This window comes from Sturnus vulgaris, chromosome 20, assembly GCF_052056855.1.
Source record: "Sturnus vulgaris isolate bStuVul1 chromosome 20, bStuVul1.hap1, whole genome shotgun sequence".
NCBI lineage: Eukaryota > Metazoa > Chordata > Aves > Passeriformes > Sturnidae > Sturnus > Sturnus vulgaris.
The window spans coordinates 4,149,019-4,174,624 of record NC_142262.1 but is presented as its reverse complement, the minus strand read 5'-3'; the positions used below and the strand labels follow the sequence as shown (position 1 = coordinate 4,174,624).

The window sequence follows — 25,606 nt, the reverse complement described above, 5'->3', positions numbered from 1 at the left end:
TGTTAATGAAAGGTGTGTTTGGAGGGACTCTAATGCTAGACACAGAACCAGGAAAGAAAACAGCTGAATTAATTTTCCTATTGCTATAAACCTCCTGTGTTTTTGGGAAGGGCAGCTGAACCATGCCCTCTATATACTATGCTGTCCTCTCTATCAGTAAAATAAGGATAAAACTATGAGTTCTGACTGTCTGGATGGCAAGCTGGCTGGCAGGGCACATTCAGCTGACCATAATTGCCAGCTCCACTGAGCAGAGTAGCCCTCTCCTCTTATCTCTTGTCCAGCTCCAGAGATCTGTCATGGAATTAACATGTCCTGCCCCAAGTCTGAGAACAGCAGCCACGTCCCTCAGCAAACAACTCCAAAAGGGCTTGACAGTTAAATAATTGCCTCTGCTCCCTGGCTTTTAAGAAATGAAGTGAAACTTAAATGCGAGTTCAGCAAAGTTTGATAGTCCTTACATTCAGCTGCCATCATTCATGGTGGGTGTTCAAGCCTCCAGCCTAATGGGAATTTGTGAGAAGGCATCAACTCAGAAAAAGTGTCAACAGCACCACAGGTCAGACAAGGACATATTATGCACCTTTGAAAACACAGCCAGACTTCACATCTCAGCCCAGCATGCAGCAATCATTAGTCACCCTGCATAATCCTCTTGACCTATTTTTTTTTTTCCTTTCACAGTGGTCATATTTGAAAATACTGTCTAGAGCTGGTTGGGCCCACACAAGGTTGTTAATTGGGAGCTGTCTAGCTAAGGAGTGACACAGAGGCAAAGTTCAGCACAGAGTGCTCAGCACCCTGGCTGCAGTGCTGAGGTGGTGGCTGGGAGGCCTTGTGTCACCAGTATGCACAGGGACTTTATTCCTGATGCTTCTGAAGGGCTGGTTCTGAAGCACCTGCGTGCTTTGGTTTATCTGCAATTAAGGATTTGCCAGGATCAGGCCAGGCAGGAGGGCTGGAATGTGAGAAGTGCTAATGCCATTTCCTTCCAGGAGTGGGAAGAGCCCAGCTGGAACAGTGGACCAGCCAGGGAAAGCTGCCCACACCTCCATCCCAAGAGAGCTGGGTGGGCATGGCCTTAGTCACGAGGGGATTATAAAGGGGTTGCCACCCTTCTTGTTTCCCCCTAAGGCTGGTACCAAGGCATGGGAAGCAGCACAATTCCCAGTGCACTGCAGCTATCACTCACTATCATCTCACAGCAGCTGCTTTCCTTTATCCTGCAGGGACAAGTGTGGGGTGGCCCTACTCTGGTGGAAAGATGTGGAAATGAGCTGCAAGCTTGGTACAGAGGCTTGTAACTTCTGAGAGATTTATTCCACAACCGATACCATATATCAGTTAAATTCCTGGAGGCTGAGGCCAGAGTTATGTAGATGAAGGAATTAGCATTAAAACTATTTACAATACTTATTCCATTATTATACTATCAAAGTGCTTCACAGGCTCTAATGAATTCCTGTTGCAACCTTTCTGGAAGCTAGAAAATTGTTATTCATCCAGGTCTGAAGATATATTGAGCTGTTCAGGGATAAGGCCCAGGTTGGTGGCAGAGTCAGATTGGTTTCCAGATAAGCCAGGTACCTGCATACCACAGAAGATGTCCATCATCAAGTGGGAACAGGTACCTGGGTCTCACCTGGTGCCCTGTCTGCTGGGCCAGCTTTTCTATCTGAGCATCTAGAACAGCAGGACTTCTGTGCATGTAGGTGGAATTTGATACTGAATTTCAAAGGCTAATAATTTTCCAGAGTGCTTTTCCCTGTTCCTCTGTCTGCAGAGCCTGCCCAAATGAAAGGCAGAGCAAAGCAGGGCTCTCTTGTCTCAGCCAGGGAAAGGATCAAAGCTCTGGATGGTGCTGAAGGCACATGCCTGTGTTGCTTACCTGCACTGGTTTATGAAGCCGCTGGGCTAGGGAGATTGGTAAGTGTCAAATCTGCTTTACAAAACTTCACAAGGGTGGCATTATAAGTTTGCTGCACCCTTGTGGAAAAGGTATGTTCAACTGATTAGGTCAGGCTATGTTTTGCTAGAACCAGGCAGCCAGTTTTGGAAATCTTGCTTCTCCCTATCACATCAGCCTTCCTGCCTTTCCCTGGTGTCTCAGGAGCCATATGTGCTGTTTATCCTCCAGTCCCTACAGGCATTTAAAAGATTTACAAGGCTTAAAAATATTTGCAATGCTAAAATTTGGAGCTGATGGTCTTGAAGCATGGTGCCTACACTGCTAACAGAGATGGTCAGAGATTGCTCCTCTCCTGCTGTAAGGCTGCACACCTGATGTCAGGAGTGGTGCACTGAGTGCATTTGAGGGATGGTGCAGGTGTCTTTGTGAAGCTGTTTCCTTGTCTGTTTTTGACCTACAGTGACAGGACTGAGCTGTGTCAGCTGTGTCAGTCTGTCCTGCATATTCCTACCCTCACTAAAGCCCTGGGTACTGAGTGCTACTGTCTGAACTCTTTTGCTGTTCATTTAGGGATTTAGGGCAGAAGTGCTTTATATTGCCATCATCATCATGTAAGGAGCAAAGAACAAATGCAGTGTATTCCCTAGATCCAGGATAATCATATCTTGACAGCAAGCTAATTAATCATCTCACAATCAGGTAATTCTTTCCCATGTAGCTGTCTAATTACTGTTTAGTAGCCCAGACTTCAGTGTGCAAGTAACTAATATTTTCAGGCAGGGGTTTCAAGGAGAGGAGCACAGTGGGCAATGACTCCTGGTGTAACTCCTCCATCTTCTTTGAATTACTACTGGGATAAATTTGGTCAGTCAAATCTTTTAGTCTACTGAACCACAGAGCAGCCCTAATTATTGCCATATTGGTCACAAGGAAAGAGTGTGCCCAGCTCCACTGCTCAGTGCAATGGGCTGAGCTGCTGCCCTGCAGCTGATAATGTGGTCAGAGTACATCCATATGTTGGCTCCCCAGGAGCTCTCCTTAACCTAGCAGATTATAAGCTAATGAGCTTGAGCCATACTTTGGGGATCAATATACAGGATGCTCTTAAAAGATGGGGTTGTATATTAGAGTGAATGTCATCATTGGTAGAGATTTACTTGTAAGCCAGGGAAGACAGCAAAGATAAAAATTAAAATTGTTTAACATGTGTACCTTGAAACTGCTTTTTGCTTCCGTGTCCAGCTCATTCCCTACTGGTTTAGTTGGGTTGCCCAATGTTTGTGGTGTGTCCTGTGTGTGTGCAGGATGAATCCAAATTCTATCTAGCCAAAATTTAGACTCATTCAAAAACTTTAACCACACTTGGAAGACCAGCAGAAACTTTACAATACTAATCTTTTGTGTTTCATAAAAATAGCCTTTTTATGGGTTTCATTAAAGCAAGACAGACCTTCTTCTGTGGGACTTTACCAGTGTAAAAATTATTTCATACTTCAGCACTATTCCCATATGTGAAAGAAATCAGTGAAAGCTGATACAAGGCAGTTTCCCACTTGCAGAGCTGCCTCTTGGGCTGGAAACATTATTTAGGTGTGTGTGATTTGGGTTATTGCTAGCTATATCCCATAATATCTGTGTCAGTGTTATAAAACTAATCCCTAATAGATCAGTGTCCAGCTCGAATAGCGTGTGTTGCTGTGAACCCACTGATAATTTAATATCTCCCATTATTTCACAGCTGTGTGACCCTACAAAGAGGTGACTTCATATCTTGGTGTGAGGTTTACCCCAGACATATTGCAGCAATTTTCTCATGTTTTTCATTGCTCAGTTGTACGCAACTGACTCTGTATTTGCTGCATGATTATGCCTTCAGTGTCCAGATCATCAGACCTTTGCCCAAACCAGCCTGAGAATGGCCTTGCAAACATTCTGAGGAGCTGGAGTGTATTTGATTTTCCTTGGCTTGTTTGCCTTCTGTTATCCATGTTCATGGTGATAAAAACTGCTGCTGTCAACCTCAGGAGTGCTCTGGCTTTGCTGTGTGGAGCACACAAAAGGAGCAGTGATGTGCAGGCTCTGCTCCCAAGAGCTGCCTCGTGGAGCTTCCCCCAGAGGAGACAAGAGGAGGGAAATGTCAACCACATAAATAGCAGGGGCTCTCCAAGAACGTGTGCTGAAATAAAAGCAGCTAAAAATAGTCTCTGAGACTAAATGTGAATCATCTGGAGAGCAACTTGCAGAATTTTCTGCAGGAAAATCCTGAAAGGAGGAAGCCATATTTCAGGAGCCAGCTGAAAGCAAATGAAGTCTTCCTATGAAAAACTGCAGCTTCCAACATGTGCTTTTGGGGACAGCACACACCCTGCCCCGGGTCTGCCTTCTCCAGTTATGCTTGGGGCTCAGTCTCATTCTTACTGGTGCAGGTTTTGTTTAAGTCTCCCAAGGGATGGAAATTTTTTTTTTTAGATTTTGATCCTAGAGAACCAGAACTCCAGCAAGTGGAATCAGGCTTTATTAAATAAGCCAGTCCACAGAATTTCTCTCTCCTCCAGGCAGTTTGCAGGTGCCAGAAACATGGGAAAGTGGTAAAATTATTTTTAAAATAGTGGGTTTAGTTGCACCCTTTCTTAAGTGCAAATGCTTATCCCCACTGACTTCCCCCAGCCATTCATTTGTCCCTCTTTGCCAGTTGTAATCTGCTGCTGGGGCTTACCAGAGCTCTTTCCAATGCAACACATTTAATCCGAAATTGAAAAGTCTTTGTGCGCTGAGGCCTCCGTGTCATGTGGTGAATATCTTAGATGCAGAGAGGGATCAAGGTGGCTTCTTAGTTACCAGTAGTTAACACAACCCATTGTGGTTGATTTAATTGCCATTTTTCCGTGTCTTTGTGTGCCCTGCTCTAAGGAGTGCAAACTGGAAATAAGAAGCACATAAATAGCCGCGGTTTTGCTGTGGCACCAGGCGAAACCTCAGCTATAGTGCAGCCCTAGCGAGCTCTGACAGGCATTGAGGAGCAGCTGAAGCTTTTCTGCTCCACAATGCTGGGCCACAAAAGCAGCATTAGGGCCAGCAGCCCCGGCCAGGCGGGAGTAGCAGATTGCAGAGAGGTGCCCAGGCTGTCCCGAGCACAGCAGCTGGGGACAGCACAGCGGTGCCACGGCCGGGCTGCCGTGCCGGGAACGGGCACAGGGCACTGCAGGAATGCTGGGCACAGGGCACTGCAGGAACGCTGGGCACCGGGCACTGCAGGAATGCTGGGCACTGGGCACTGCAGGAACGCTGGGCACCGGGCACTGCAGGAATGCTGGGCACAGGGCACTGCAGGAACGCTGGGCACCGGGCACTGCAGGAGCGCTGGGCACGGGGCACTGCAGGAACGCTGGGCACGGGGCACTGCAGGAACGCTGGGCACAGGGCACTGCAGGAGCGCTGGGCACGGGGCACTGCAGGAACGCTGGGCACCGGGCACTGCAGGAACGCTGGGCACCGGGCACTGCCCTGCACCTCGGCTCCTCCAGCTGTGGGTGTTTCTTCTCTGCGTGTCTCGCAACTTCTCTTTTTGCATTGGCATTTCTGGCTGAGATGCTGGATGTGCCTAATTCAGTGGTAAAGCTGTTTTCTCTCAAAGTTGAAACGTACATAAAACGCTGGTTTTGACAACGTTTTGGCTCAGGAAGAAGGGAATTATTTGTGAATTTCAGAGTTTCTCATTTTAATGTCTTTCAAGCATAAAAGTTTTAGTTTTTCATTTTGGTTTGATTTTATTTGTTTAATCTTTAAGAACACTTCAGGAAATTGATTGGCACCGGTCTTTACAAAAGCCTTCTAGTGAGAACTTTCACATTTTCTTTAAATTCTTTTCAAGGGGTATCAAAATTTCTCTTTCAGAATCCCTATTTTCAGCCTCAGGCTTGTGAAAGACAGAGCAGCTACCCAGCAAAGCAATCTAGGAATATAATGGGAACGATATTTCATGAGAAATTGTTCTTTTCCATTCAGGAGAAGAATGACTAATGTGTAATGCTTTTCTCCTAGCTGTTAACAATGCATTTCGTTTTTCCTGACGTGTTTAGAAGAATGCGACAAGAGCCCCGAGGCATCTTCTAACAAAGACACGTATCACTTGGTGTTTTTACAGCGAGCTGAGGCTTTTCTGGGTTACACACGTCAAAGTGAAGTAGTGGGTGTAGCTTCCATTACCCACCAGAAAGGAAACAGAAGGAAACAGTCTGATAAAACCGTACTTTTATTAAGCAAATACTTCTATGTAAGGTCAAGACATTGCTGCCTGCTGAATTTATTCAGACTTCAAGCCTGCTTATTAAAAAGCTTTAAGTGTGAACAGATAAGGAGTTAATTTACCTTTTCAGAAATCAGACCTTCTTAGACCTTCTGAAAAATTCATGGAAATTGTGAATGGGAGAAATACATTTTTAAACATGCTTGGTTTACTTAAGTGTAATATTTGCCATTCTTTGCTGTGCAGTGTGGAACCCTTCCCTCTCAGTTCACATCCTAACTCTGCTGGAGAAACTGTCTTCATCCTCTGCCCTGTAGCCCTTGGCTCTGTATTCCTAAATTTTATGGACATCAGTCCCGACCGGCAGTGATTTGACCTAGAAACTGAGCCCTGCCTGCTTGAGAGTGAAGTGCCTTCAGCATCTGTGTGTAAAGAACATGAGCTGTCTCAGGTGCCTCACTCCCTGGGCTGTCCAGAACTAGTTCTATTAACAGCTGATCATCTTTTTGGCAGAGCTATTCACTCTTAATCTCTTTTGGGCTGAGTGATGAAGCTGGTTGGAGGCAGAACGCTCCAGGGCTCAAAGCAGGCAGAAGAGCAGTTTATTCTTCATCCAGAATGTGTCTGGGAGGACAGTGAAGTGTGAAAACTCAGATGCAAAACCAGAGTTACCTTCCCGTGGTACTTTCTTGACCTCGTTGTCTCCTTTTGTTTCCCACTCTCCTTTACAACCCTATTATTTGAACTCAGGAACTGAGGCCCTGCTGGGAGGGGACATTTAACTGGTTTACTCCAGCCATACTACACGTGGTCTTGTACAAGGAGTTCATCTTAAGTTACTTAAACACCTTTAATGGTACCTGTAGGAGGAAAGAAGAGGATTCAAGCATATCTTCCCTGAAAACTTAAATATTGGGAATATTTGATCGTTCCCACTTTGAGCAACCCCTATCATCAAAATTCAGCATTAATTTCCATTGTTGCAGAAATCTAAATTTTAGAAGTTGGTCTAGTTTAAATGATAGAAAACAGCAGGAAGTGTGTTTTCTATACCATTAAAAATTTAAAGATATGAAAAATGTTGCCTACCCTAACTCGAACTAATTTTCAGAACTGTTTGTGAGCAGTATGGAAGAAAAAACTGTGTCAGATCAGTCATAGATAATTTTGAAATGCTTTGATCTGACTTCCATAATGTAAACATTCTTATTGTAGTTGACTTACCTGTAGAAACACAGATTAATGTTGAACAAGGACGCTGGAGTGCATTTAGGATCAGCTGTAACACTGGAAAATGGGATTCTTAAATATTGTTTACCTCTTCTGGTTTTGCACAGGGTTCCATGAACTCTGTGAACCTTTTCCATCTTAACCACCACTAAGACAGGGAATAGCCATTAACACAATTAACACGCTATGAAGGGACAACAAATTCAAAAAGGATGAGAGCCCAAAATGACACCTGTAATACTGATTTGAGAGGTAGCAGAGAAGTTGTATTTTTTCAGATCGACAAGTTTGGCTTCTGCTGCATTTGAGACTTCTGTTTTCCTCTTATCTGACTATTTCTTGCTTTCTGAAATGTCACATCTCTTGTATTTTGGACTGTGATATCTTTGAGAAAAACTTTGGCACCATGAGAGCCGACTGCCCAGGACCTGTTGCCATAATGCAGAAGTTTAATTGTGTGTTGCTGCAATAGTTGAATTTATGAATTCCCTGTATTTCCATCAAGAATCATTTACCTGTAGATCACGACATTTTGGCATAGCAGATTCTTACATTTGTTCAGAAATAACTGATTCCACTGCAGATTTCAGCATCAAACCTGGGGGCAGACCTCAATCCTGCCATTGTTTCTGTGATCTCGGAGCAGCTCAAAGCTGGGGGGTGAGGCAGAAAGTTTATTTATTTCCAAAAACTAACATAGTTTTAAACATCGGTTACAATTCCAGATAGAAAATGTCTCGTTAATAACCAATATTTCAAACTGATGAGAGCACTTAATGGAAGCTGATCTTTACCTGAATCACAGAACACGGTGCTGTTGGCAGCGCTGTGTGATGCCCGTGGCTGTGCTGAAAGGAGCATTTGATTAGGAATGCCTTGGCCAGGGCGAGATCTGGAAGCTTTGGAGTCTGCCTCGGGTGTCTTGGCAACCATACACACTTGAGAGCCCACATCAGCACAGACACAGAGCATGTCCCAGGTCTGGCTTCACATCCCGCTTGTACAAGGCAAGAGAGAAAACTTCGCTACTGCGGAGACAGGCTTTAGAGACGCTGCAGTTCCCGTAGAGATTTTCACAGTCACTCTCGGTAAGTATAATTTAAATTAAGGAATGTTTTCTTCCCTCTGAAGTCATCTTTGTTAAGTGTGCTGTAGTTCAGGGATGTAAATCAGGCTAAAACGAACAGTTAAAATACACAGAAGCCTGCTTTCAATTAGTGTGAAGCTGCTTTAACTAGCCATTAACTCGGTGGTATGGGACTGAAGGAGCTGAGTCTTAGAAAACCTTAGAGATTGGGAAAGCAGAGCCTGACCCTTCCCCCTTTGTCAGCTTGTTCTTTTCAGGGCGAGCCCGTGGCATTGTGTGTGCAGTGGTACCTACAGCAGAGCAGGGACAGCCCCGAGGGCTCTGCACTTCTCCCCCTGCACGGCTGATGCAACAGGAGCCCTGCAGAGCACGGGGAGCCCTTCCCACTCCTTGGGCACTGCAGGCAGAGACTGCGATGAAACAGCCTTGAAGAGAAAAACTGAGCTGAGCTGCTCCTTGTTTTCTAAGGTGTCTGTTTTCTTAGGCAGAACTGGAATGTACTGTGAGGTTTTGTTCTCACCAAGCTTTTCTGCTTTCTGAAGTATTTGTGTTTGCTTTTAGTGGAGTAAGGAGTGATTGTGGAAAACCTGGAGATTTATCCCAAATCAGAGACGATATGATTGTGGTTGTATGGCTGTTTTAGGATAGGGATGTCTGCATCCGTCTCCAGCCTCTGTCACAGCCTCAGTGTGGCCTCAGGGAAGGAGCTGATCTCCCTGAGCACTTAAAGCAAGCCCACACAGCCTTTCTCTCGGGCATGTGATGTGCCTGCGTGGGCTGCACTGGGGTGGGTGGGCATGACTGGCTGCTTCGGTGCTCATGGCAACCTCTCCCCACGCCTTTGATGCAAACAGCAGTCACTGCAGGGATGTCTGCCCTCCTGGTTGAAGCGTTTTGGGGCAGTGGTGTGCACAGACAGTGGCACATCCTGTGAAGAAGCACGTTCCTATGAGGTCCGTGTCAGGGTGGAGCTGTGGGACTCACGGGCACAGCAGAGGGCTGGGCTGACCCAGCAGTGGCACAGCTCCTCATGTGCAGTTCTCTCACAGCTCAGCTGCCTACAGCTGCATCCTGAAGAACACAGCTCCCATCAGTGCTGGTGGTGACTCAGGCTGCTGCCAGGGAGCTGAGGGTGTCTGCTTGTCCTTCAGCCAGGACCCCTGTCCCTCTGTGCCACCCTGCCTGAAACAGCAGCAGCTCCTGGGAATGAAGGACATTAGTCACAGAGCACAGTGAGTGAAGGATTCGGATCTGATCCTTTGGGAATGGTGAACACTGCAGTGAGAGGAAGGGAAGTCATGACTTGATTTATCGATGCTTTTTGATCAGGCAGTTGTACAAATGCTTTCTGTGGGGGGACTGTGAGTTTAAAGGAACTTATTTCAATGACTTCACACATCTGATGCTCAGGCCAAATCCCTGTAGCTTTGGTTCCCTGTTGGAATGAATGTGTAGTTCAAGTGCAGGCTGTCATACTTGACTGGCAGCCAGATGAGGCTGCTGCACCTCATCAGCTCTCCTTGGCCCAGAACTGCTCACAGCAGTGTCTGGGAAGCCAGCTGTGACAGAGCCGAGGACCTCTTGGGCTGAGAGGTGAAAAGGATTTGGCTGGCCCTGCTCTTCTCCACTTCCAGTATCACACAGGAGATACCAAAACCTTGCCATTTAAATCAGCAGAGCTCACTGAAGTCAGCACTGGGACTGTGCACCCAATTAAGAGTCTCGCCTGTCATTTCAGAAAGAATCTGGCAGCCCTGGTGAGTGAGAGGTGGGTCCTGTGCTCCCTTGGGCAGAGGATGGTTTGGGTGGTGTGTGCTGAACTCCTTGGGTGTAATCTGCTCTTGATTAGATGGTTTGGGTTTTCCTCCTGCCTTGGAAAAGGCCGTGCACTCCACAGCAGTATTGTGAGAGATTATGCTCACTCTTAAAAATTTCAAAGGTTTATTAAAAACCTTAACAAAATACAACAAAAGGACCGAATAAGGAAAAAGGACAGTGCGCTGGAAGTTGGTGACCTGGCAGCCACCTCTACAAAACAGCTGTTCCCTGTTTTATACCCCTGGTGCTGTGTCAGGTAACCCTGGCCCCTCCCAAGGTCCCTCTTCTTTGCTGCCCATTGATGGAGACTATTTTCTTGCAACTTGACTGGAGGTCAGGTGTTGCCATGCCGTGCCTCCTAGTAACAAGGCTGCCCCCTTCCCAGATACCCCAGGGCAGGGGCACAGGTACAGACCCTCCCTCCACATGTCCAACTACCAAGGCCATCCCTTGGCAACCATACAGGGGGGGAGTGGGGACCATGGGGAGAATAGAGGACATCTAAACAACAAATCACAATAACATAACCATATATCAATAGAACTTCTCTTAATATACACATAATATTCATGCCTTAATTGGAGAGCCAACCATTGCATTATTGATCTATAACAGTATCCATATGGATATTTCTGGTTACTCCCCTGCAGCCTCGTGTGGTGGCCTCAAGTGTAGATTTGGCATTGCTGAGCCTGTTCCTGCAGAGAACTGTTTTGTGTCACCCAAGTAACCTGTGCACATGAACTGTGCTCTGGCTCCAAGGTGCCAGTTTCCTCTGAACTGTGCTTTCACCATGGCTGATGGGGAATCATCGTGGGAAAGATGCAGAATAGATCACATCCTTATCACGTTGTGGCCCAGTTCACTCTAATACTTGTTTCCTACAAGGCTGCTTAGGGATTCCTAACCCACTTTTTTCCCCTTGGAGAAGAATGTGGTATTTTAGTAGCAGAAACCACATAGATATTAGTTAATTCCAAATCCCAACATATTGTGGTGTGTCCTGTTTGTTTCCCTCATTCATCTCAGTGTATAAAATGTGCTTCATGAGGAGTTTTCCATCAGCATGGAGCAAGTCTCCTTTCATGTGTGCCTCCCTCCTCCCTCTGTGTTTGTTAAAGTGTCAGGGTTGGTCAGCTCCAGCTTGGACTCATCTCCTGAGTATTAAGGACTCTCTGTCTCTCTCAGCTTAATCTTCCCCCTGCCTTCTTTCTGTTCCTTCCTCTATTCTTCAGTAACAGTGCCACCTAATTAGGTCATGGATTGTTTCATGCTCAGAACCTTTCCAGAGGTTTTCCAGTAGCTGTGGGTTTTGTTACTCAAGGCATTGGTTCTGCTTGCCCAGCTCTCCTGCTTTGTGCCTTTATTAACCTGCTCCTAACACTGAAATATTTCTCATTCACATGGCTGCAGCAGTAAAAGCCTTGTTAGTTCCATAACAAGCTGCTGCTGACTCCTTGGGGAACTCCCAAAGAAACATTTTACTCTGAGATAAATCTGCTTTTCCGCATTCCCTACTGTTTTATTAATAAGGATATTTTCCTGAGAAGGAGATTCTCATATGAAGCTGCCTGCAGCTTCAGTGGCTGCTCCTCCCTGGAGCCCCGATAATGCCTTTTGCTTGCTCAAGATGTTGAGATCCCCATCTGAGTAACAGCACACACATTGCTGCTTTCAGGGCAAGCAGGGGTCAGCAGCGTGGCGAGACATACCAGGGACTGTGGCCTTTAGCTCGTATGAAACAGACCTAAGCCAAGGTGTGGTTGGCCCCAAATTTTGTTATATCCAGATTCAAGGACTCATTTACCACGAGGTGTTATTTTTCCCCCAAAACAAAGTTCAGTTAAGCCTTAATGAGTAAGGATGTGGTGGTGAGTATAATCAAGAGTGACAGAATTGGATTTTTCATATCTGTAACCAAAATCTAGGAAATACTCAATACATCCAAATCATTCTGCAGACAGAAGTCTGTGACAGGATGAGCTGGGACTAGATGCAGCCCTTACAGTCGGTATTTGTAGCAGATTGCTATCTCCTTCCTCAAAATAAAATACCATTTTTCTCTTGTTCTCCAATCCTAGCTTTTAAAAAAATTTAATACGTGGTCCTAAATTATGCTTTTGAATTATGGTATCCCCAAATATTTTTAATAGCTGTGTAAATATACAGAAAAAAAAAACCTCCAACCCAAACAGATGAAAGAAGGGCTGATAATTCAGAAGGATTTAAAAGATTTCTACTTATTTTTAGAGTTAATTGAGAGAAAAGGCTGTTGCCCCTTTACTGCACAAATTTCAATTAGGCTGACAGCAGAGCTGGTCACAGAAGGCTGAATCTGGCCTGTAACGATTTGTCAAGGAAAATCTTTCCTGTTTCAATCATTGAACCTTATTAAATCAATTTCATACAATGTTTTAGTCATTGCCTTTCATTCATGCCCAACTAAAGCTTTTCTATAGAAGGCAGTGACAACAGAGTTTGCATGCTGGAAATAACAAGACTGGCTTTGCCTGGTCAGAAGAGACTGTCCAGAAATTTTCATCCTGTTGTCTATGGGATTAAAAGAGGGGCAGGAGGTGCTTCCAGCTCCTTCTCCAAGCAAAGTAGCAGTGCATCCAGGGGAGATGGTGGTGCCTAAGCTTTTAGCCTGAGTAAATATTTTGCTCAGGATGTTTTGTGCCACTTTTCAAAGTGAAGATCACATGGCTGTGGAAGGACCACCTTGGCCGGCTTTTATTCCTGTGATATTTTTTGACATTGCTTGCTAAGTGTGGCTTAGCAAAAGAGTGGAGAAATGCTGAAAGATGGGAGTTGGATGAGGGAGACAAGAAAACTACATATAAAATAAAGGAAGTAAGAAGTGGAGGGCAGCCTTCAGGGCAGTGAGGATGTCCCAGATCTGAGCACCACTCCTGTCTCCAGAAATCTTTTAAGGCATATTATTCAGTAAACTTTCTGGACTAGTAGATAACATCTCTTTTGCAGTGCATTTCTGCTCAAATTTGTACCCATGGTTTGTTGTGTCACCTCTGATTTCTTTTAAGATTCACTTCTCATTCCTTAATCACCTCAAACACTTAAACCCAGTGGGAATTTGGAGTAAGTGAAGAGTTGTGAGCTCAGCCTCTCCTGCTGCCTGAAGCTGAGATATCCTTTTTAAGCAGGATATCCTGTCAGGTTTACATGGAAATTACAACTGCCTTGGTAATTTTATTTTCTTTTTCTTCATCTCGCTGTCCCAACACGTGAGCAATCAGGGATGCAGGCTGACCTCCTGGAGGAAAAGGCATGCTGCCAGGGAAGTAGATCTCAGGTCTTTATAGAAGGAAGTGTCACATTACCGGCTGATGAAACCCGTATGGCAGAGCCTAAAGCACTGAGCATTGAGGAGGAGCAGTAATCCAATAACTGTCTCGAGAGGAGCCTGTGTAGCCTTAGGGGTGTTCCCAGGTGAATCCCTGCAGTGTCTGCAGCCTTAAAGGACAATCCCTGAGTCTTGTGCATTCCTCTGAGTTGCATTTTGCAGAAGGGACTGTGGGGAGCATTGGTCACACAGCTCAGGGTGTGCTCGGGTGATAGAAAGGCTGCTGGCTCTGACTGGAGTGTTTTTAACTCCAGCCAGACTGCAGACTGAAACTGGGTACTGAATTGGTGTTCACATCTCAACACAGGAGATGAGGAGCCTGTGCCCACTGTTTGTGGTGCTGTGGTGTGTGCTCCTGCAGGGGCTGTGTCACATCCATGTGATTGCCTTGGATATCTCGAGGTTTTGGAGTGGCATTAAATGTCTGTGTTCAGGCAGCTGAAGGCAATCTTCAGTCACACTGGACCCCAGGTAGGAGTGACTGATGATGTTGATCCATCCCTGGGCTGCCAGTGCTGCCTCTGCCTGCCTGGGGCTGAGCCACCAGGAACGAAACAGGGAGCAGACACTCACCCTCAGAGATAACCGACAGCAGGGGCCCTGTGCACACACTGCAATTATTTCCTTCATTCTCCTTTTTCCTAATTGTAAGATGTGTGACTGCCATAGGGGGGACCACCTACTGTTATCCTGTGATTTGAGAAAGCCTTTGAACTTCTTTCTCTTGAGCTTTGGTCAGCCAGATTGAAACAGAAGCAATTGAAACATGGAAGAAGTGAAGATCTGAAAGATGGATATGGAAGTCTGGTCAGAGCCAGCTCTGCAAAGGGGATGGAGGAAAAGGAGGGCAGGTTTGTCTCTGGGGTGAAGGGCACTTTTCCCCCAAGATTTGCATGAAGCCTTAAACCACTCCTGCAGTGTCCATGCTGTTTCCAGGCTCTGCAGGACAGGTACAAATGCAAACTCTCCTGGAGAGCTGCCACTCAGCCATGTATCTGAAGCATTTTCTTCATATCTGTTGCTACTTACAAGTGCATGAAAGTGCCAAATTGCAGCATTTATTCTCTGTGAGCCTGGAAGATAGAAATTATATCTGTCAAGGAGGGGCTAGCAGCATTCAGGAAGTTATAGGAGCAGAGCAGTCTGGTAGGACACACTTCCCTGTCCCTCTTTAAGCTTGGTGGATATGAAGGGCATTGGAAGTTTCCAGCTTCTCTCCTGGCCTTGGGAAGACTTGGCCTGCCTCATGACTTTTCTTGTCTGAGCTTGTAGGAGTCAATTGTAAGTAGTTTTAGGGCTGGAGACCACCTATGCTATATTCCTACTGTTCAACAAGGCCTGTGTTTCTTTGAGCTTTTATCACATAAATATGGAACAGAAGCAATTAAAGGGTGGGAAGTAGGTGTCTGACCACCTTTAAAGGCACAGCCTCTTTCTGTCAGATTTCTTTGCAGTGAAATGGCAGTAGCCACTCTTTCTTTAGGAAATTACACTGATGGTATCCAAGTATATGCTGTGGAACTTTCTTGCTTGTTTTGTGCCTGCCCTGCAGCACCCGACAGTACTTCCAAAAAGCCAGTGAGTGAGAAAAGCTTCTCGTGAGTGATTTGGGGAAATGAGTGCAGCTGTCTGTTCACAAAACAGCAGCATTGCAGGTGAGCAGCATTGATCCACCTGTGCAGGCTCCCTCTGCAATAACCCCAGGTTTCCTCATGTCCTTTCTGGTGCTCTCTGTCTAAAAATGATCCTCTATTGGAATAAACTTGTGATATATAGAAACGATTGCAATGATCCCAGAAGAAACAACAAACTCGAGTTGTGAATTTCTGACTGCTTGCAGTTAAACACACACAATGAGTTCATTTTACGTCAGCTGGCATTTGTCAAACTTATCACAGTTGATGTTTACCACAGTGTTCTTTTGGGAACCATTAAGACTGCCTGTGGCACCCAGGGAAAAGGCCACAGGAATCAGATTCAAAATATTTGCATTGCTTGCAGCCAGGGTTCACAGCATGGCAAGGGCTGTTCCGGATGCTGGGGATTTGGAGGTGTTGGTGTGGCTGTGCCCCAGGTATTGAGCTGGGAATTAGAGACACAGCAAGGGCAGAAGGTGACTGGGACCCTGTACATGTGCTGCTGAGGACAGATGGCTCACAGCCACCCCTTCCCTCCTCACTGCTGCACAGTGTATACTCTGAGAAATAACAACAAAAGAATTGATTTTATGAAAGACATTTGCATTTGTGATGTTTATAGTACAGAGCCTGTTCCTCCTATTTAACTGTATCATGAGTTAATCCATTCATTTCAGCAGCAAAGCCTGATGCTGAGTTGATTTACACTGGATAATTCCAGGTCAACTAAGCTACAGTCACTGAGCAATCCCAGTTAAAAGAACATCCTTGAGTGCTGGGAGAGAAATAAGACAAGGTGGAAGCAGAGACACAGGTGGCAGGCAGTCAGAGCAGTGTGGGTGTTTACAGACCTTCGTGTGAAACAGGAAGGTGAGGCTGGAAAGAGCTTGTGGTTGTGTGCCTGTATATTCAGGCTCACAGGTGGGGTTTGTGTCCAAGAGGAAAGTTTGACAAAAAGTGCTGATCAAGACCAGGCTACTGTCCCAGTACAGACTAAAAATACATTGCATTTATCATTGTGAACATTTGCCATTATTAATAGCCAATATTAAAAAAGCTCTCTGAGTCCATCTGTTAAAGTGTCTGGCTCAGACAATGTATGTTCCGGGTAAGTTTCAGAAAATTTCCTTGGGAAAGATTTTTTTGTTGACTTTAAAATGTTAACAGCATTTTTCTGAAATTTGTTAAAAACATTTTACTTACTCAGATTTATAAGTCATGATCACAAATTCTCACTGTAACACCACAGTATTGAGCAGTGGCTGAGGAATATTGAGATCAGAACTGGATATGAGTGATCCAGTCTTACATTAGCATGGTCAGGACTATAGCCACCCCTTATCAGTACATCAAGGACTTGGATAAAATAGAGAGATCGTGTACCTGGTGAATGATTAATAATGGTGGTTTTGGATAGGCACTTAAGACAGGATAGCATGTGGATACAAGATTTATGTGCTGAGAAATCTGTAAGAAAAAAGGCCCTTATATTTTCCAGCTTAATCACAGGACATCACCATTGTGGGATATAAATCTAGAAGATATAAACAATTATCTTGTGAGTGCTGGCTCAGTATGGAATTGAAGGGGCTGAACAATTCCACACTGAGCCAGCCCCATGGTGTGACAGAGACAAAGGGAATCTCTTCATGGGACTCCTCCAGTCCCTTGCAGTGGAGGGACAGGACACTCCTGCTACTTTAGCCTGGAGGAGCCTGTTGTGGTGCTAAAGCTGCCATCCCTTGTGTTGTTCCAGGCAGCAAGTGCATTTGAGGGTGAGCATCCCTTACCAGCCATTCCCATGCTGGTGACTGGTTTGTCCTGGTGACTGACAGCTGTGATAATGAGGTTATTGTGAGGAGGCAATCAGTGCACAGAAATGTTTTTATGTCTTATGTTCTGGGATCTTGGGGGTTTTGTGCCCTGAGAGGCTCTGTCTCTAGCTGGCTGGGCCAGAGCAAAGGGCAGAACACGAAATGACTGTACAAGAAAAATCCCTGTTGCTTTCTCATCTGCATTAGGGGTTAGTTTGTCAAAATCATTGTAGGACTGTCTGCTGTACTATCAAGACAGTGTTTTTCTAAGCGTTTTTATGTACCTTTGAAGTGAAAATACCTGGGGAGCAAGGCAAGTCCATTAGTCCCTGTGAACAACTGGTGGTTCACAGATGCTCCATTTCTAGGTAAATCCCCTCTCACTCTCTCAGTGCTCACTGAACTCTGTTGACTTAACTCCAGGTTTTTACACAGCTGGCTTGTCTGTGTGCAGTGCTGTGCCCCTGGATGCCTCAAATCTGGGTCTTGGCTTAGAACAGAACAAAATACTGAGGGATCTGACTAGATCTGGCTGGGCAAGAGTGGTGTGGAGGAAGAGGGTGTAATTCTGGTTGTAAGGTTTGATAAAAAGTTTACCTTTCTCTTTTATTCTCTGTTTTTTGTCTCACTGGAGTTGTGGAAGCTTTTTTCCAAAGCACCACTTTGACCATGCAAAAATCTTGTTTCCTTTCTCTCTCCCCACTGAACTTCTGCTTATTATATATCTGTGAGCTGCAAAAAAGAGCCTCAAACTAGCAGTGCCTACAGCATATCCTGTCACTCAGGGACAAGATTAAAATCCACCAAAACGAGATGTCATGGAAAGCATTGAGTTGCCATTCTCTGGTGCCACAGCAAACTGACTTGCTGTGTCTTGTTGCTGCAGTTACAGAGTTGATGGAAGTACCTGGCTTGCTAGATTTCAATATGAATGGAGATGGGTGATGAATAGGAGCCACAAATCACAAAGGTGAATGTGCTAGGGATGGCTAGGTTGGAAATTGGATGATTTTGATGTCTGTACTGAATCGTTAAGGCTAGAATTCATGTTCCAGATGATAAGACTGTTCCTGTGTAACTTTTAAATTAAAATCTGTATGTTTCTTACTGAGATTGGACTTCCCTTTGTGATATCCAACCATGCTTCTGAAATGCTTTGTAGGCAATACTTACAGGAAGTAGTGGGGGTTTTCCATCTGTACATTAATATTTTAGTGGTTGCTAATTTTTAGTCATAGCCAAGAGTGAGAATTCTGTTTCTGGATAGAACTGGTGATTAAGCTCATTCCTGATATTATAGATGGGCAATATGATAATTGCCTCTCGTAATTAAGGGATGAATATTGTGTGTATGTTGAGAAGTTTTATTGATGTATGGTTATGTTATCATGGTCTTGTTGTTTAGATGTCCTCTGTTTTCCCCACAGTCCCTTCCTCCCCTTGGCATTGTTGCCACCAGACAGCCTTGGTTGTCAAAGACTTTTGGGGGGTTGTGTGCACATGTGCCCCTTGCATGGGGCAGCTGGGAATAGGAAATAGGAATAGGAAATGCTTGTTGTTAAGGAGGTGTGGCATGAGAACACCTGGCCTCCAGTCCAGAAAACAGCCTCCACCAATGGACAGCAAAGAAGAGTTAGCTGACAGACTTCAGGCTGGCTGATACAACCCCAGGGGTATAAAATAAAAAGGGGAGCTGCCACTTTGTGGGTGAGCATGTAGCAGATGGTCATACACTCCCAGTGCTGTGTCTCTTTCCTTATTCACTACTTTGTTGTATTTATTAGGGTTTAATAAAGCCTTGAAAATTCTAAAGTGAGTGTTTTCTCACATGCATGATCCAAAAGTAATCCTGAATCAGGCATGTACAAATTTGCCACAATGGCAACTTGGACTGAAATGATTTTATGAACATTACTTACTGAAACAGGTTTAGCCTGACAGTCCAGCTCCCTGCTCACAACTGTGGCAGTGTCTCTCTGTCAGAGGGAACTGGAAACATCTGGTTCCTCATTTGGTGAAGCAAAGAGCCAGAAGTGAAAGATAAGGGACACAGCAGCTGAGTGCCACAACGTCACTGAAGTGCAGAGCCACAGAACCAGACCAGTTCATGTCTCTCTTGTATCCGTGGAGACCCCGGGACTGCGGGGGCTGGGGTCTGTCACACTGCTGTCACCACGCTGCCACAGGTGACAGGAAGGTGAAGCTCAGCTGGCAGGGAGGGCCCTGCAGGGTCAGTGCCAGAGGCCACAGGTCACTGTGAGACAGCAGAGCCACACCTTGACCTGGTGGAAATGGCCAAACACAACAAACAGTTCTGCTCCTGCACTTGGCAACCTTCTCATCCCTCTGACAAACAACTCTCCACTTAGCCTGGATGGAGACACAACAGCTGCCAGTGCCAGGGGCTGAGCCAAGGCCACCCGTGCCCGTGGGTGTTTTTTCCCTGGTGACAGCCAATTCCTGTACTGGTGGCCCTGGGATAGATGGCCAGCTGTTTCAGGAGTCCCATTTCTAGGTATGTGCTACATGAAGATGGTGCTGGATTGGTAAGACAGAAAAGGTTAATGGTCTCAGATGCAATTTTCCAAACAAATAAAACTTTGATCTGCAATGTAATTTAGATTGTCTAAATCCTACACAGTCTGGGGCCTGAGATGTATCAGGATTCTCAACTAAAAAGCATTTCCTGTGGCACAGTTTGATGTCTTTCAGGGATAACAAATGAAAAAGGCTTTCTTTTAACTTCCTTAACTTCCATGTCCCTCTTCTCCCCAGGTTTTGTTGTCTTTCCTAACCTCATTCATCTGCTAAAAAACAGGGCTGGAGACAGGAGCTTGTATTGGGCAGACCTGTGAGTGCTTCTGAGGCCTTCTGTGAAAGAGATCACGAGGTGAAGCAGAAACTAATGTCTATGTTGCATTAAAAGTCAACATTTTGACAAAGAAGTTTTCTTTTGAGATAGAAAACTGTCCATTTGAGGGCAGAAGAGGAAGGATTAAACATTCTGCAAGCTGTGATCTATCATCATATGGTGCACGGTCAAGTTGTCAGTCTAAACACTGTCCTGGTTTGGAAATCTCCATAAGCACAGATGTGCTTTGGGCACAGTGGGCTCATTGTCCCAAGAAAAATTGAAGTGAGCTCTTGAGTGATATCTTATTATAGAGATGTTGCTGCTAAAAGCAAATTCTCCCAGAGAGTAAGTGCAGATTGTTTCTGTTATTGATTGCCACGGTCTCTGCTTTATTGAGACCACATGGCCCACTTTGTTTTTGTAGCTGTCTTTTATTAAAACTGACAAAGAGGTATCAGCGTTTGAAAAGATGAGTCTTGAGAGTCCCCTGGGCGGCATTTTCATGCTGTAAAGTGATACTGGCACATTTGATCCACAGATGCTTTTAACACAGTGATAAAACAAAAGCTTTCCTTCCCAGGGTGGTCTTCTACACTACAAAGCTTTCTGGTTTTTCCATGCTCAATGGGCCAAGAAGTGGAGAGAACCTGCAATTCTTCTACCTTAAACTGTGCTCTCAGGATCTGGTCCTGTGTCCTAAACTGCTGAGGACATCCCTATGTGTTTATTTTTTAAGGTATACTTTGCTTCTTCATCAAAGGCTCATAATGCATTTTACATTCACATGGGTTATCTGTACTGGTTTTCAGTGTTCCTGAAACTGGTGGTCAGAAAGTTTTCATCCTTCTTCCTGGTAACCAACATTTACAGTCCCTAATCCTCTTCTCTTCTTGTACCAGACTTTCTAAGAAGCTAGTCAGAATTTTATTTGAACACACAAACCTGAAGTCGGTTTGTTTTTATTTTTTTTGGCATTATATTTGAAGGTATCTTAAAAAATTTAGATCTGAGACATTTCATACTAGGACCTATCATGAGTGAAAATGTTTGACCTCAATCTGTCTGTGCAGCAGCTCCTGATCTGTAAAATGGGAATACCATCTTCTCTCATTTTGAAGAGACTTTATGAAGATAAATTAATCGTTGCAGAGCACTCAGATGTCAGTGATGAACACCACGGAAAAGCTTGGGGGGAAATAAATAGTTCTGTCTGCAGAGCAGGCTGTTAGTGGTAGCCATAAATAAGACATGAAGCTGCACTTTGATCAAGAGACTAAAGCAGATATTGAATAGTTGCTGATAAGCCAAGCACCAGCCAGCCAGAGTGCTGAACACATCCAGACCAGCGTGAAGTAGTGTGTAATTGTGTGATTAAAGAGATGTGTTAATGAGCAATAGGACCAATGTGAAGTTGCACCCACGAGCTCAGTGCAGGTTTGTCCTTGCTTTGGGATATTCTGTTCTGCAGCCTTGTGTGTCTAAGAGCCTGTGTGCTGTAAGAGAAATACTACCCCTGGTGAGCATGAATTATTCTCACCCTGGACAACTGATTCTTTTCCTTTTCCTTTCCTCTAACAAGTTGTGTTATGCAGAGAAGGGACTAAAAGCTTAAAAACACGTCGTGAAAACACTCTCAGAGCTGAAACTACCAGAAAGTTCTTCTGGCAGCAGCCTGTCTTCTATAGACCATGCAAAGCATAATCCAGCAGATTCATGTGTCAGAAGGGTTGTCAGAATCCCCTGCTCCATCCACAGCTCCAGGCTTACCTGAGCCCTGGCCATTTGCTTGCTAGAAAAAAAGCACTGAAGCCTCCTATACCTGCAGCCACAGTGGAGACAGCTGAGTAAATGTGATTCCATCTTTCTGGTGCAATGTGGAGCCACTTGTAAGCTCTGAGGCGGCTGAGGGATGCTCACACTGTCCTTTCCTTTCTATGCTCTTGTCAGCAAAGTGAATGTGTCCATGCCCTCCCAGAGTCCTCCCAGCCCATTTCTAAAGGAGAAGCTATTTGCTCATGTAGCCTGTTTTTGTTTTATTTTTTTATTACCGGATATTTTGACAAAGGTTGAATAGAATAGATTTTGTGTCTGGCATATTTTTGTAATGCTTTTGACAAAGGTGCTTTAATAATGGATTCACGGCTACAATTATGAGATGCCTTCAAAGCTTGACATGAAAAACCTAATGGTACAGTTGCAGTGATGAACAAAATATAAACTGCTTTTCAGAGGGGGGTGTGTATCCTGTGCCATTATCTGGCCTTTGCACTCACAGCTCTTGACTACTTGTCCCTCATGAGGGGTTTTGGAGAGAACACAGAAAATCCCTCCAAACGCTTCATTAAGCAACCAAAGTATAACCTACTGATGGCAGAGAGGTTACAAGTAGCTCATCTCTGGGGAGAGCAGTGGGTGAGTCCCCTGAAATGTCTTCGTGCTGTAATTGCATGTCACAATCAGGTCCAACATCATTACAGGCCCAAGGAATCAATGCTAATGGGTCTCAGCCAGCCCCATCCTGCCTTCGGTGCTCTCATCTTGCACAGAGACCTTCCCTGGCGAGCCCTGCGCTTGACCGGAGCTGTTTGATGTGCCTGGCTGCCTGCCCTGCTCCTGGGGATAGGACACAAGCAAACCCTCTGCTCTGAAGGTCATGGGGAGAGCAGACCCCCATGGTGTAGAGTCTAAATTGCTGCTTCCTTAGTTACTAAAATAAGCCTCTCTGCAGGCACTCGGGGTTTTGTTTTTTGGGAGTGGGAGCAGGGGTTGAGCTGTGCCTGCTGCACCCAGAGCAGTGTTCCCCTGCAGCTGTAGTTTGGAGCTGACCTCCTCACCCTGTTCAGGGATGAAGGGATGGGGATGGCAGGGAAGAAACTGCAGAAAGTTTTGAAAAGAACTTTTACAGCTCTGCCAGCTGTAAGTGCAGCCTGTTTCTGTCCCCTCTGCAGTCTTCAGCTCCCCTGCTCCACGCTGGTCCTGTGCTCATCCTATCTCAGCCTCCTCCTGACTTCCCCTTAAATCATGGGAACAAGTTGTAGTTGGGAGCAAGTTCATTCTGTCCTCTTTTCCCTACTTCAAAGTGTCTTTGCCTGTTCTGATTGCCCTGTCTTTGGGGCAGGGACTGTACGCTCCCTGTGTTTTGGCAGAAACTGCCTTAATTAGGGATCATTCTTGGTTTGTTCTGTCATAATAAAAGGGATTCATAATAATACTGCAGTAACTCGCGCCAGTCTTGCTGCATTTCCTTCAAAGGAAGCACTCCAAAATAAGATGAGAGTAGATGAGATGAAGATCAGACCAGCTGTAATTACAAGTCCACGATATCTCATTTTGGAGCAGAGCAGTTACACGCAGTAGTAACTTGGCCAGCTCTTATTGTAGGGGTAAATCCACACAAAAGGTATTTTTACATAAGTCTCTGTAAAATAGCCACCAATATTCATCAGAGAGAACATGATTAAAGGCTTTTGAAGCATGATTGGAGTTGCCAGTTTTCATGAGATAATTAAGATGCAGGTTTGGTGTATATATATTCTGGTGATCTCATTATCTTCATTATTAATTAGTCTCTGTTCTTCACATTTCAGCTCCAGTTTCTTGTCATTAGGGTGACTCGCCTGTGAGCGATGCCTTAGTGAGATGCAGAGGAAGGATTCTGCCTCTGGAACAGCAGAGGTGCCAGCCTTTGTTCAGAACTGCTCCAGAGAAACTGCAGTGCTTTGTACCAGATCAGCAGGTTTCCCTGCCATAAACCCTTTCAATGGTGTGCCCTGCTGGGTGTTTCCTAGCCAGGAGCCTCTGGTTTCACCAGGCACTCTGGGTGCTACTGGAAATCATAGAATTGTGGAATCGTAGAATGGTTTGGGTTGGAAGGGACCTTAAAGATCATCTCATTCCAACTCCCTGCCGTGCCTCACCACCTTCACAGGGAAGGGGACAGCAAGGTTTGTGATTTAGGCACTCAGTAATGTATTCAGCAATCTTCCTCTAATCACCAAAAGAATGCTTTTCCCAAATTTTCTCTGGCATGCTTCTGCAAGCACCTTTTTCAGGCTGTGCATAGTGTATGTTTGGGAGATCTGTGGGATCTGGCAGTGCCAAGCATCCTTTTGCCAATGTACCCATCTCTTTTCTTTCCTGTGGTAATGATTAAAGTTTTGTCTCCATTGACAGCTACTTGTCACCATCCTCAAACCCTGGACAAGACTTGATCGCAGGTACTCTGCAGGTACACATAATACAAGTGGCATATGGAGGGTGGGATTAAGGAAAAAAACAAGATGAATTAAGGTGGAAACTGGAGTGTGAAGGAACGCCCTGCCGTTTTCAGGGTCCAGCTATTCTGGTCCTGGATGAGTGTATCGGCATTGAAAGGCTTCCCTCTGAAAAGCAGCAAGTGTGCTTTTGACGGGGTCACAAATACCGTGCTCAGGAGGATCTCAATGTGCAGAGCCTGCTCCTGCAAACCACGCACAAAGCCTGGGGCGTATTTCAGTGTCTGTGGTCATCTGAGCAGTCACTAACCTGCACAAATTCCTCAGCTGCCTGAAATCATAACTGGAGAATAGGCTCCAGTCTCAGATGGGAAAAATGTATCACGCAAGCTGTCCTTCCGTGGCGCTGACTCAGTTGAGCTGCAGCTGCAGCAAGCGGAGCTGCTGTCCCAGCAGAGATGCCGACGCCCTTCCCCTGCACCCTTGCTGCTCTTAGGCATGAAGCACTTAAAGGCCCGTGTCACTCCCGAAATTAATCCTCATTCTTCCAAGAGAAGCCAGTGATGGTCACCTGTCCTCCCTCAGCCATGACAGTACTTTTCCCTTTGTAGGAAACAAATCAGAAGTAATATTAAACAGAAAATTATCACTTTACCAGGAAATGTATAAACATAAGATTTTTGTCTCAATAGAGATCAAAGGCAGCTTATTACAATCTCTACTTAATCAGGCTTAGCTTTAATGAAGTGAGAAATGGACCTGTATTATAACTAGGGTTATTACTTAATAAAGATTTTATACAGTCGCTTCTTAATGAGGTGTGATTGTCTAAACTCCTTACATTTTCTAGGACCTTTATGAGAAATGCATCTATCAATGAGAGATTTGCGCCTCCTGAATTATTACTGTGTAATAAATGTCAAAGTCTTGGGTAGCAAACTGAGTAGTGCATTCAGCAGGTGCACCACACAGCTGTGCATATGGTCTTAACATCTCTATTATAATATTCATTTTAACTATTGCTGCTTTATCTGTTTAATGCTTATTTTATGTTTTTCTCATCACAAGCTGTTGAAAGTAGATCTGTGTCAGGTAATGGTTCTGTAATTGTCAGGTTTCACAATGTCCGTAGTAGTGCCTGATCTGTGTAACAATGCAAACGCTTCTGGACTTGCATCTTTCAGGAAACAATTAGGAAATGTAATTATTTCATGTGGGATTGTTGATTATTCTGCAGTGAGCCCCTGACATACACCTGTGTCTTTCAAATTGAATACTGAAAGGAAAAGCAGATTTTAGAAGTGTCCTATTTAAAAAGCAATGAAGTTGTCTGTCCCTAAATCTACCTTGCAGAAATTGCTTTCCCGTTCATTTAGATTAATGAATAGGAGGATGTCGGGGAGGGGTTTTTGATTCCTGTTGTACCGTTCATT

General features: G+C 45.0%; 1 protein-coding gene across 3 annotated transcripts in view; it reads left to right on the top strand.

Moving 5' to 3' along the window:
* The window catches only part of RAB11FIP4 (RAB11 family interacting protein 4), a 110,449-nt gene that overhangs the window by 56,915 nt on the left and 27,928 nt on the right, over positions 1 to 25,606 (top strand). Inside the window, exon 1 of one of the 3 annotated variants that reach the window (XM_088176455.1) lies at positions 8,253 to 8,473. The exons of the other annotated variants lie outside the window; for them this stretch is intronic. The gene's annotated coding sequence lies outside the window, so the exon portion shown is untranslated. Of the gene's footprint in view, positions 1 to 8,252; positions 8,474 to 25,606 lie in introns of those variants that run through there. 3 annotated transcript variants of the gene reach the window in all.